At 44.6% G+C, this 13,998-nt stretch overlaps 1 protein-coding gene across 1 annotated transcript in view; it reads right to left on the bottom strand.

The window, feature by feature from the left end:
* Window positions 1-13,998, bottom strand: part of RHOJ (ras homolog family member J) — a 57,439-nt gene that overhangs the window by 13,190 nt on the left and 30,251 nt on the right. The gene's annotated exons all lie outside the window — the stretch shown is intronic.

Consider the following 13,998-nt stretch of genomic DNA (forward strand, 5'->3'; position numbering starts at 1 on the left):
ACATCCAGCATATTTACTCCTTTAGCAGAAATCATGTTGAACTTCATTTTGAGCCCATTGACAAATTTTGGCATTGACAAAAATGTTTTCTCATTGCCTTTGGATGAACCCCATTATTAGCTGATTCCTGTAACTACTGTTATTTCTTGTAAAGGACATGATCTAGGTTAATGACATTTAGTTAACCAGTTAATCTGCTTAAATCATTACTACTCAACTGGAAAGAAAGGGGGGCAGTCCAGTTCCACCCATTAGTCAACAGGAAGCCTCCAAACATTTGTCAGGAAGGTTGCTTAAAATAATTATATTGTTGCAGCATATGGACTATTAATTTTTTTAAACATGAGGACAAGTGGCAGAACATAGGAACGAACATAAAGCTTTGTCAGGAATGGGGGAACAGGCTCAGACTGGTGCCCATCAGGTGATCACAACTTGCAATTAATGAGGGCTGGGAATGAGTAATAGTTATTTTGAACAATAAAAAAAAAAGTGACTTGAAAACACCACACTGTATCTTGCTGATTATTTTTTTGTTTGGTGATAAAATTTGTAGTAGAAAAGCAGGTACAAATTTATGGAATTTAATAGCTCCTGCACTGGGGAACAATGTCCTGTTTGAAATCTCTTGGACTGAAAGTCTCTGCCAGTGTGACTGGACAGGCTGACTACTCAGCAGCTTTATTTGCTTGCAGAGACACAGCAGTGTTGTCAGCACATAAACAGAGCAAACCTGACACCCTGGAAGTACAAAGTCTCAGTGAGGACCAGACTTGCTGATGAGGGCAGGATGGGCTGCCCTCACCCACTGCTGGGGCTGCCTTGTGATGTGCGCTGGAAGAGGAGGTGGGGAAGGGGAGAGAGCTCCCTCTCCTCATCTCAGCTCTGCACTCTGCAGCTCCCAGGGGACTCATGGACACTGGGCATGGATGCCCAAGGGTGGGAGGGCTTGGGGAAGAAGTACAAGAGTGGGGAGATGGGCACCAACACAGACAGGAGACAGTCCAGATGCCCCATCCTCTTCCTTCAACCTGACTTGAATGAAATAATTTAAAACAATTCTCCCTGGCACCATGGTTTTCAACTTCTTGTGGTGTAGGGAATCCCAGAATGCTCCAGCAGGGGTATGAACTGTGTAAGTTACTGGCAACACTCCTGCTTTTCTTAGCTGCCTTCTCAGAAGCAGTGGGGGTTACAGGTGGCCAGCACAGCTCACCGGAGGCAGTGGGAAATGTGCTTTTTTCCCCCCCAGTTGCAACCTTGGCAGGCCTCCAGTCCCCTTTGTGCCAAGAAATGCAAGAGCCAGACCTGCTCTGAAGATTTTACCCTGCTCAAGGACCAGCTGTGGGAATATGTACCCTTCAGCTGAAGGCAATTTTCCAGCTGCAGTGCACAGCTGGCCGAGGTGGTGTTTAGGAGGACACGCGGTCTCTAGGGCTGCAAACAGCAGTTGCACTGTCAGTCCTTGGTGGAATGTGCATGGAGCCTGCAGAGCTCCTGCAAAGCAGGATGCTCTTAGGACAGCTGTGAGGCACATGGAGGTGCAGATCAGCTTGAAGAGAGCACACATCAGTGCTGACAGGGTTATCCAGCTCTGCCTCTCCTGCTGGCTCACCCTGAGCACAGGCAGACTGGGTTGGGTCCTGCTTGCAAAGACGTCTTCAGTGCTTAAAAAACTTTAAAGCTGCACTGAAATTTACTCTGCTGTGAAGCTTTGCTGGCCCATCTCTTTCTTGGTGGCATCTGACTGAGAGAGCTGTGCTGGCAAAAAGCCCTGGTGCAGATACAAATTGCTGCCATGTTCCAGTAATTAATATGGTTTGGAGATAAGCTGTTTGGATAGAGGATCAGTCCACCTCGAGTGTGCTACGCTTTGCCAGAAGGATTTAACTCCTAGACTCTTATCTGTGCTTTGTGGTCCATGAAGTCACGGTGGATGTTTTGCAGCAGGTCTGTGGAGCCACACACTGAGCAGTGATTGATGGCTTGTGCAGCTCACTTTGGCTCCTGGTCACCTCTGGGAAATGCTGAGGGGGAATAAAGAGATTGGTGGTGTCCGACCATTACTCTTCCCCCACACAAGGCATAAGAATTGCAAGGGCTCTTGGAAAAATACATCCTGAATCTACCCAGCTTACATATCACATTTAATTCTGCTTCTACATCTTGTCCCTTAGCATTCTGCTGTGAATTTCTGCATGCCACCAGTCCTATATTTTTACTTTTTCTCTTTTTTTTTCCTTTTTATTTTTTTCCCCCCTTTTTTTCTCCTCTCCTGCTTTTTCTTTTGCCCATCAAACTTTACATTTTCTTTCTTCTTGTTGATTGCTCTAACCTGTTTCATCATCAGAGGATATTCTTCCTGCCCATATCACCTCTGAATTTGCAGCTACCACTCCAGCAAAACTGCCTTGTTGGCTCAACCTCGAGTGTTGTCTTTGGATTCCTGGCTCTGAATGCCATGGGGACCAAATGGCTCACGCTGGCAAATCAAATGATCCCTGGCTCTTGAAACAGTGACGTCCAGATTAATGTATCGGTGCTAAAATTTCCACCACACTCAAGCAGGCAAAACAGATGTGAAAATAAATGGCTTTGGCCTGTGAAATAAATGGCTTTGGCATGTGAAAATTCATGGTGTTTTTATACCACGAGTTTATCAGTCTGCCTCTGTCAGGCAAAAGTCTGTTCAGAGTATCCACTTGGTGGGTCATATTTATGAGCTGAGATTGCCCTGCTAGATTTGTAGGCCTTGCTTTTGGCTTTATTCCAGTTTACTCTTACTTACCCTGTTATTATCTTTTCCTGTTCTCTCCGTGGACAGGCCTATGGGAAGCCAATGCGGAATTCCTTCCCAGCCACTGGGGTAATGCAGGCTCCTTTATGGGATTGTGAACTCGACTTTATGAGCAATCTTGGAGTAACAAGACAAATATGAACTCCCCTTGTCATTTACTGACTGTATTGATGTATTGATTAAGCACTGAAACGACCTGGCCTTTAACACTGAGTGCAGTCAGGGCTGCAGTAAAATGAGGCTGAATATTTGCACAGTCCTGGCCCTCATTTCTCTCCAGTCTGGGTTGCACCAGATGGTGCAGCAGGGCAGATGTTCCCCTCCCTTCACTAGGTGGTTTTGACCACGTGCAGAATGCGTAAAACACTGCTTTAAAAATGATTGCTAGGTCATAAATTAGCTGGGTATTGCTTACTAGAGTTTGAATAGCTATTCTGGGTCACCTCCAAGGCTTTGTCACAAGTCTGTGTGTCTGGGGTTCTGCTAATGGACCTCAACACAGAGCTTGACCACAGACAAGGTGTAGGTGGAATATTGTGTGGGATGGACCTGGTGTGTGGACCAGGAACTGGTCTGAGCTGGGACCTCTGTTTTTAAATCTGTGCTTCGTTGGCATTTCTGGGGACAATGTGACAATTTTCATTGATGTTCTCAATGCCCAGATTGCCCCAGATCCACCGGTCAGTGGCCAATCTTTGCCAAACCCTTCTCCCATTGTGCTTTCTTCAGTAACTTTTTGGGACTGAACTGCACCTGTGGAAGAGCCCTTCAGCCAGACAGCAGCAATGTTCACTGCACTGACAGAAATGGGACATAAATTGTCTGCTGAACTCTCAGAACATTTTCAGTTTGATTAATGGAGCAAAGCAACACATAAATCTCTGCATGACACCAAGCTAGGATGCAATTTCTCAGCCACGCTTAGCTGTGGCACGGGAGAGTGGATTTGCACATCAGGGGGATTTCTTCCATGCCAGTGAAGAAGTGCTTGCAGAACCCAAAGACTGTGAAACCCTCAGCCAGAATACACACAAGAGCCAAGCAGTGTCTAATGTGACATCAGAAGGGAAAAGTCATCTATTTATTCTAGTGCCTTCCTGCCAACAAATTAAGGTCCAGCTGCTTCAGAGAAAGAAGCCAGGAGCCTGTGAACAAGCAGGAATGGTGGCACCTGCCTGGGTGGAAAGACTTTCTCATGCTTTTGGGCAAATTAGACTGCTTCAAGCCTCAGACTTTCACATGGGCCATCTTCTGCCCTAGGCAGCAAGCTCTGAGCATTAATCTGTGCATTTGGCTGTTCACTATGATTACACATACCTGGTGAATGTTACTTAACAAAGAATAATCCAAAAATGATAAAATTATTGGGGTGGAAGGGACCTTAAAGACAGTCTAACTCCAAGCCCCCTGCCATGGCAGGGATATCTGGCACTAGACCAGGTTGCTCAATGCCCCATCCAGCCTGACCTTGAACACTCCCAGGGATGGCCACCAGTATAAGAACAACTGCAGTTCTGGTTGACCTGCTGGCACTAGAAATGCCTGAGTCTGTTTCTTTTTTATCTGGGAAAAAGGATAAAATCAGAACATGAGCAAAAGGACAGATCTTGGTCGGCAAGTTCCTTCTAAGGCACCTTTTAGGGTTATTTCTGTGATGAGAAGTCACTGACACAGTGAATGGGGTCTGTTCTCCAGCAGCTGATGTCCCTGGGGATACTGACTGTGTGTTTGCTCACTGGGTAATATTTTTCCTTCCTTCCTAAATGCAGTTTTGTGAAATCTCTTGTAATGAATTGGGAATTCCCCTCCACTCTACAGATGTCTTCTGCTCTCTGGAGCTTACACCAGACAGGACAAGAGTGTTCTGGTAGGAGTTTGTTTGAAGAAGAATGATTTCAAAAGTCTGTTTTATAAGTGGTCTTCTTTTTGTACAGCATAGCTTCTAAATAAGGGTCTCTGTGGCTGGAGTTTGAGGATCCCTGTCCCAGCTAGGCACTGAAACTCAAAAACACCTCAAAGGCATTTAGATCAAATATATTCAGATCTCTAATTCCCTTTGGTTCCCATAATAGTCAGGCATCTAAGTAACTGAACTGGAACTACATATCCCAGGCTTTAAGAAATAGGATCTTTGAATATTCTATCAGAAAACAAAGTGAATGTGGGCAGTGCATTTTTATAGGACCTTCTAAGTGCCTCATGTGCATTTCTGAATCCTATTTTGGGTAGTATTTTTCTTCAGAATACCTTTCTTTGGCTAATCCAGGTGGAGAAAATAAAACTCAGGGATTAGGTGTCACACACTGCTTTGATTTTGTTTGGGTCACTGTCTGGGAAACTTAATTTCTGTTGCTGTGGACCACCCTTCAGAAGATGTTGCACTGCTGCAGCTGAAGCTGGGAATGCTCTGGAGACAGCAAATCAAAGCCCTGGGGACGCTACAATCCAGCAGCCACCGAAGGAAGACAGTAAAAAAGAAGAGTAAGAAAGACCGTAAGGACAGACATGCAGGCCAATCCATGACAATCAGCTCAGCTGAGCTCTGTGACTGGTTCCCACTTTAGCCAGAAGCCTCACTTGCAGTGTTGTCCTTGGAAATATCCCCTTCTGCTTTGGCTGAAAGGCAGTCCTGCAATATTTTGTGGCCAACACACCCAGGGCAGGTAAGAGCTGGTGTTACAGGACCCTTGGCTGACCAAGCCCTTCTTCACTTCCGTGCATAAAGGTCATCTCCAGGAACTCCAGTGACTTGATGCTCAAGGAATGTTCCCCCACTCCCTCCTTCATGACAAACAAGATTTGATTACAGCCAAATCAATGTTCTACCCCAAACTTACCCTGCAGCTTAGCTACATTCTTCTGAAAGGCAAATCAAAAGCATGCTATTTTACCCTGTAATTGGCCTAAACCCCCCATTTTATATGTAAATTTTACTAAATGCTTTGAATTGCTCTTGTAATCGTCTACCACCAGTCACACATAGACATCTGAGAGCCAATGTTTTCCAAAAGAAGGGCTCTGAGTAAACCTCACCATTCCCTGTCACCTCATCAATGGATGAGATCTATGTTCTGCTGAGCAAATACTTCTGCCCATCTGATATTTACAATATTTGAAAAACATTTCCAGTCTGCTCCCTGTGGTGGGAGCACAGTGAGGCCTCCAGGGCTGGGATTCAGCTGATTTCACTCCTGTAGCTCTTGAGGCTAATGAGGTGGTGAGGAATTCACTGCTTTGTCTTTAGGCCACAGACATTTAGTGATTCTAAAGCCAGATAGGATTCATAGCATAATTTATTCTGCTCTAAATAGCTTATCTAGCGTCTTCCTACAAGGCATGTTTTCTTGTTCTTGAATCATTCTTGCAGCTGTTTTCCAAATATTTTGTTGAGCAGTTGCTGTGACCAGGCAGTGTGGTCTAGCAATGGTTTCATTAATGATCTAGCCAGAGGTAACATGACTTTCCTATTCCTACCTGTCACCCCCCAAATGGCTCATCTAAAGCTCTCACTGGTTGATTATCCTCATTATTTAATGAGTCTTGCTGTGCTTTATTCCTTTCTTAAGGCTAAAGTCCAGTCATTCTTGGCTTTTGTATTTGCAAGCCATTTTATTACATTCTTTTTTAACGCTGTGGCTGAGTGGAAAATCCAGAGGCTGTAACTCAAACACCCACTGAAGGCATCTCACAACAGGAGAGGGGAACAGCCACGCTCTGCAATGCTCCCAGAGCATGGAAGTCAACAACAAAGCTTTTTTAGAAGTCAACATTAAAAGTTTTGGGAAATTTGGGGTTGTCTATGCAGTAACAAGCTTTTTCAACAGAACGTTTCAGGGCAGAGAAATGCTATCCAAACACTTCTCAATGTTCTCTTTCCAGACTTCTCCCCATTGCCTCTAGGGACTGCTCTTCACCCTGGGCTCTTATCTCTCAGGGGCACCACCTCCCCTCTTCCTTAGAAGTTTGAAGATTCCAGTGGAATCAGTGGGAAAATGCCCAATCCTGCCTCGTGCTGCAGCCTCTGTGGGGAAGGAGGCTGGCACCAAATGACAGTTCCATTGTCCCATTCTGCAACAGCGACAGATTCATGGAGACAGTGCCATCCTAGAGGAGGAGTCACAACTTGTGCTGTGTGGTTCTTTTGGAACGTGAGAGAAAAAACAATGCAGCTCTTCACAGAGATGTACCAGTCCACCGATCATTTTTAATCGAGCAGCTCAAGTGAAATGTTCTAAATCTTTCAAAATGCACTGAGAAGTCAGACTCCAGTGCTGGCCAGCATACATGACATGGAACACAAGAGCAGTGGAGGTTGATTAGGAAAATGAAACAGAACGAATTTGGTCCAGAAATGGATGAAAGAGAATGGAAATTCCCAAAGCTTTCAGAAACAAGCAGAACACTACATCTTGAGCCAGCTTCTGCTCAGTCTGGGACATTACTTATTTATAGACAGCATGAATGAAGTTGATTTATCGGAATCATCAACCTCATTGTTTGTAAAATCAGCACTGGAGGATTTCCCCTGTATGCCCATGAATTATTGCTGTGCTAATCAATCCTTGAACAAATTCAGCTCCACTGATAGCAGAGTCCAAGGAACCCTGGGGTCTCTGTCTGCAAGGAAACCGTGCCCAGTTTCTCCAGTAACACAGTGTGGAGGGAGCTCCTGGGACCTCAAGGTTGTGCAAAGCCATGCTGGATAGAAAAGGCAAACATGATTACAGTCCCTGGGGAGTTGAAGAGCAATTGACATTGTGTCCAAGAGAGTGTTTTGTTAGATTCCTGTCTTAAATGGAGGGCTGAGCACTGCCACAGGCTGGGAGGTTCTTCCTGAGTGTTTCAGCTCCCTGTTGAGCATCAGTTGTCCTCATGGAAGGCAGCTCTGCTCCCGAGTTAGAAACCAATAATAACTGCCCGATAAATGTAGCGAATTTGTGGGCACATAGGCTCTGATGTGTGAATTTCAATGGTAATCTAATTGAAGGTCTTTTTGCTCCTTACTGAAAGTTACAGAACTAAATCCAACCAAATGCAAGGCAGAGTAACAACTGCAGCATTGAGCAATATAACTAGATAGAACCTGCTCATGTTCTTTAAAAAATGTGATTGTTCCTAAACAATGAGGAATACTGGATATTATCTTAATCCTGATGGAGGGGAAATGCCTTTTCTGAGACCATGTGATTGTCTGTGACATTAAGATGAATGAAAGAACAAAATTTTGGCTGTGTAGTGTAAACCTATTACAAAAGGAAAAAAAAGGCAACACATAGATTTTTAAAATACTTTAAGCTCTACTAAATATTTTTGAAGTTTCCATCACTCTAGCACAACATTTAGGAAAATCTATTTTTTGGAGCTGTGTTTATAACTCAAGTAAATAGCAAGCACTGTAAAGCTCTGAGATTATGAAAGTGTAACTGCTAATTGGAGTACCTTTAATAGTATTTTAACAAGTTATGCTGACATGACCTGTAAAAGACCAGGTACTACATAATTTTCAGTTTATTTTAATACAGATAAAGTCAGTCAGGATTCTTTAATTAAATCTTGAAACCTAACAGTGAAGTATGTATTTGGAGACTCCTTCCTAACAGTGATGCTGAGATCATGGTAAGCAGAGAAAGGAGTGGGAATTTTCCACCAAACACAAAAAGTGGGAATGAAGGGAAAAAAATACAGGAATAAAGAGAGATTTTGACCATTTCCTGTCTCCTTTCTACTATTCATGTGAGGCAAAAGTCATTCCCCTAACTCAGCTGAGTGCTGAGGAAAAAGAATATCCCCAAAGTTATGTCAGGCATCTGGTTATCAAGGGAGCATGAGACTTGGTAAATAGCATCAGAATAAATGGGAGATTAGTGGCAAACTGAAATAAATTGCACTGAAATGTATCCAGGCAATACACAGGGTGTTTCCCAGAGCATGGGAGGACAAGCCTCCCTGTGTGGCTGGGGGGAATCAAGGCAGCTCATCTCTACACTTGCACTGTTCAAAGGTCAGAATAGGGGGATATTTTTCCCTGGAAAGGAGAGGAATGCAGCCTGCAGGGGCAGTGCTGCCTAACAGGGCTGGCTCCTTGCTCTAGGTGTCCTTCTAAAGCCTATGGTGATCTGCTTTGGTCTGGGTTAGATGACAGAGGGAGCAGATAATGCTGATGGAAGGGCACAGAAAGCCAGCTCTGCTGTGGGATTGTCCCCACTGTGGGCTGGACCTTCCAGTGATGGAGTGACTCTGTCCCAGGGACTTACACTGGCAGAAGGCCCTATCAATACTGGCAGAGCACTATGGCACATCCTACTTTCACCAGGTGTGATTCAGGGGGAAACAATGCTGCTTACCAGCATCTTCAACAAAAAGCACAGATACCAATGCTGGAAAGGAAGAAAAAAATTGCCTGATATACAAGATGGGGATAAGAGTGTGTTTTCTATAAGAACCTGTTATTAGGGGAAATATGATAGATAATATAATAGAGGAATATAAGCCAGGAAGCAGCCACAGCTTGGCTGCTGTCTGTGCAAAGAGCCTGGGACTCCTCTTCCTCAGCCATGGTGCCAGGTAAGCTGGGCAGGCCTGTCCTGAGCTGGCTGTGGTACCTAAAGCCAAGATGTGTCTAGTGCCAGGCTGAGGTGTTTTGGGTGCTGTATTTGGGCACAGACCTGCAGGACATGTGTGTGTGTGTGTCCCAGGCACTGCCATGAGCACTCAGCAAGACCTCTGCAGTCAGAGGCACTCCCTGGCTCAGCCAGCACAGCGATGCCTCGGGCATCATTCCAGAGTTTGGGCAGCGTAACTTAAAATAGCATCTGATGACTCTGGGTAGTGGGACTTAAAATAGCCTCTGATGCTCTGAGCCTTGGGCTGATGGGGCAGGGGCACGTTTGGCACACTGAACTGAATCCAGCAGGCTCCAGTGGAATGCTGAGGTCAGTGTGAGAGCCTAGGAGAATCAGGTTTGCCCAAACTCCAGTGCTTCTGTAGCTGACATTTCACATGCCATCAGTCCTGTTTTGGGCAGGGGGAAGATGAAATGGTATTTTGCAACCCCTTCCCAACACCAGCTTCTTTAACACTTTGTCTGCATCTTGTTGAAGTCTGACCTTAATGCTGGTTTTTCCCATGAACTTCTCCCTATGAGGTGTTGCATGAGAGACTTGAAAACAAAATACCTGTTCCTGAGCTTAAGGAGGACCAGGACAGAAACTCTGCTTTGCATTTCCCAGAAAAAGAATCAGGCCCATTGTCCTTTGCACCAGGACCAAGCCTCAGCTGCTATTTGCCCTGCAGCTTGCAGAGATTAGCCAAACATTTGGGCATCAGCTCTAAGCCTGTATGACTTGAGAAGCAGAAATGTTGAACACTGTAAACAAGAGTCTTGGAAATATTTAAACTTTCTGATAAGAAAATCTGAAGTTAGGAATTATTATTTTTCTCTTGGCTACCACAAAGGTTTTAAATGCTGCTAATGCTTTCTCTACACCCTGCTGAGCATCTTTCCACTCTCCTGTCCAGTGTGGCAGCGCTGCAGACAATGGAGTGATTGTAATGTTGGAAAAGCAACAGATGGAGATGGATGAAATGGTCTTAAACCTCAGTATGTTTTTGTGTGTCTGTGAAAAGGAGAGGTGAGAGCAAACCTGAGCTCTGGATACCCTTATCCTTTATTTCAGCATGGTTGCACTCTCATGAAGCAGAGTGTGATATTCCATGATCTCAGGAGGGCAATTTCTAGGGATGATTTGGTGGCCCTTTCAGCACAGAACTGGGCCTTGCGGGCTCCTCTCAGGGGAGCAAGAGGCTGCAGGTTGGCTGCAGCCCAGGGTGTACAGAGGAGCTGCTGAAGTGTCTGGTTGAGCTGAGGCCAGAGGATTTTTCATCTGAACAGAAAAAAATAAATCCAAATTCCTTTGTACAGCTGGAGAGGAATTTTCAGCTATAAAATGTGATTTCTACAGAATCCGAAGTTTCCATGGGAAGCTATAGCTTTCAACAGAGGAGTTCAGATGTTTCCACTGGGAGAAATGAGGTGAAATGGTGTGAACTAACTGACCCTGATCTGCACTGCTCCCTCTGTTCCCTCTTAAAAAGACCTGAGACAGTTTGAGCAAAGCTGTTTCCCTGTCAGTGGCAGTGACTCTTGCTCCTGAGGCAGTGACCCTGGATGGGACCCCAGCCCTGGGGTGCCAGGGAGGCACCATGGACACTGGGACAACTGGTGGCTTTCTGGGAGAGCAGAGCTGCAGCCTGCACTGAGAGCAGACACAAATAACCAGATCTGATCCTCCAGCTGCCATGGAGTGCTCTACACAAAGGTGAAAACGAGCTTTAGCACAGAGTCCAGATTTTTCAGGCTGTTGGAAATGCATTAAACTGCTGGCATGGAAAAGCACAACCCTCACCTTGATTTAAAAGTTTTGAAGTGAAATGGTTGAGTATTTTTCATCAGATCCATTTATTTACTTCTCTTTTTTTTTATTTGCAGGAAGTTTGTTCTTATGAAAATGTTATAATTTCAAACCTTTCATCCACATGTACAATGAAAATGAATTCTGAAATGTGTAGCTTTTCCAAGTGACAGGAATTAGTGATGGGTTTCTGCTCTAACCAAAGCTTTTTAAACTTCTAGCTCTCATGTTAAGATTAAATAATTTAACTGTTCTGTTAATCATTCCATGCTTGAATACAATTTCTGAATCAAATGTTCTAATTCAGTGGTATTTCCACGAATTTCTTGTACTGCCTGTTAGCTATAACTCCATTTAGAGTGTATTTACTCTTGAAAAGATTTATTAGGTTTAATTCACCTTCTCTGCTGCCTTGTGAACATCAGAGGCAGCTCTGCTGAGCTCAGAGGAGTTACTTTTGCTTGGGAGAAACATCAATCATGTAGCTGCAAAACAAGTGAACTAATTTTGAAACAAGCAGTGTATATTTTCATGTAAATTGCTGTTAAAATGTTATGCATGCAAGGGTCACTGGGTGCAGAGAGTAGAAACTTATGAGGAAGTTATTATTTTTATAACATTTAATTTTTTGCCTTAGGTGAAAAAGGAACACAGTTAGAAAAATACAGGATAGCAGCAAATAGCTCAATTAAAATCAAAATATTAGCCTATATGAAATTTGGCATCTCTCCAAATTATTCTTTTACCTAGCATAAATATTAATTCTTTTATACCTCATTTTATTTAAAGCTGTATTTGCTTAAGGACTGACTGAAATACACAGCTCTTGAGCATTCTGAGAGAGTCTTAAACATCATGCCTGGTAATTTTTCTATTTCCCACTGCTCTCCTGAGAGCCCAACAGTTCATTCCCTCTTGTTTTCTGGAGCTTTAATCTATATTGGAAAACGTTGACATGCTTCTTCAGCTACATGAAAGTGCCACTAATGGGGATCCCATCTGACTTCAGAGGAAAGGGACTTTGAAGAAAAGAATCACAGAAAACTGCAAATAAAGGAGAAATGAATCAAGGTAGAAAATCCACAGCTACTTCCCCCAGTTGATTTCCAAGTATGATGTGAATTCTGCCTTTGATTTAAGTTGCTGCTTAGCACAGTGAATGGATTTTAAGCAGTGTATTTTACACAATGAGATACATGAAAATTCTTGTTTTGAAGAGCGACATTGTTCTCCGCTTCTATTTTTGCAGTGGCAACACCTCGGATTATGACTCCATTGTATGAGGCCGGTGCAAACAGGCTGAGAGAGGCCCTGCAGAGCAAGCACCAACAATGAAGGTGGAGAAAGGAAATTTCCTGTTGCACAGCGAGGGAAACGAGGTGCACAGAGGGGACGTGGCTCCTCGGCGTGGCGCCGGGCAGCTGGGGAACAAAACCCTGAGCCTCAGTCTGTGGCTTCATCTCAGGACAGAGATTGGGTTTGGCCATCCTGAAAGGCAGCACATGCTGCTGAGTGATCAGGCAATCACAGAACCAGTGGGCTTGGAAAAGACCTCTGGGATCAGTGAGTCCAACCTGTGACCAAGCTGCACTGTGTTAACCACGCCAAGGCACTGAGTGCTCCAACCAGCCTACCCTTACACACCTCCAGGGGTGGTGATTCCAACTCCTCCCTGGACAGCCCATTCCAGGGTCTGATCACCCTTTCTGTGAAGAAATTCCTCCTGATGTCCAACCTAAACCTCCCCTGGCACAGTTTGAGGCTTTGTCCTCTTGTCTGGCTGCCTGGGAGAAGAATCTGACCCTCATTTGGCTACAGCCTTCTGTCAGGGAGCTGCTGAGCAATAAAGTCTCCCCTGAGCCTCCTCTTCTCCTGTCTGAACACCCCCAGATCCCTCAGCTGCTTCTCACAGAATTTGTGCTCCAGACCCTTCACCAGCTTCATTGCCCTTGTTTGAACCTGCTCCAGCACCTCAATGTCCATCCCAAATGCAGGGGCCCAGAACTGGACACAGGGCTGGAAGTGTAGCCTCAGAGCCTGGCTGTTGTGTCCTGCTCATCCCTGCAGGATGCTCCCAGGCCACAGAATCACAGAATCATTATGGTTGGAAAAGATCTCCAAGATCATCCAGTCCACCCTTTTGTCCATGCCACCTCACACAAAACTGTATGTCAGGATCCATGTCTACTTGTTTCTTTGCTCTGGCAGGTGCCTGGAGCAGCAGAGAACAGAGTGCATTGTCCACATGTGCTTTTGGAAAGTTAAAGTTCCTGCAATATTTCATTTGAGCTGTTTTCCCTGACAAAATGATTAGAGTGGTAAAGCATCACTGCTGCAGGAAATTGATGTTGAGCATCAGCCAGGCACACGTTCCTCTCAGCCACAGCTGCCTGGCAGGGCTAGTTTCTCTGCAGTCACTGGGACGTTGCTGAGTTTTTTAGGCATTCTGCAATTTTCTATTGATTTTTAATGAAACATGCTGATGCTTGTATAAAAATGCACCTCAGGGTCTTGTGCTGATTTTGTCCAGAGCTGAACTCATCAGATAAACTTTTTTTTCCCCGTTCCTGCCTTGTTGGAGCAATGTGTCTGACAAGTGCACAGAAATCAATTCAGAAAGTACATCCTCGAAGAAATCAGGCTGCCAGATTAAGTAAAACAGATATTAACTCAGACACCTCTGGGCTCAGCTGAAGCATACTTCTGTGCACAGGCAAAAGCCAAGTTGTTTGCTTTGTTTCCTTGTTTAAATGGGTTTTGATCATTTTTTTGCATTCTTATAGCAACAGT

The sequence above is a fragment of the Motacilla alba genome, chromosome 5 (genome assembly GCF_015832195.1).
Source record: "Motacilla alba alba isolate MOTALB_02 chromosome 5, Motacilla_alba_V1.0_pri, whole genome shotgun sequence".
In the NCBI taxonomy this organism is placed as follows: Eukaryota; Metazoa; Chordata; class Aves; order Passeriformes; family Motacillidae; genus Motacilla; species Motacilla alba.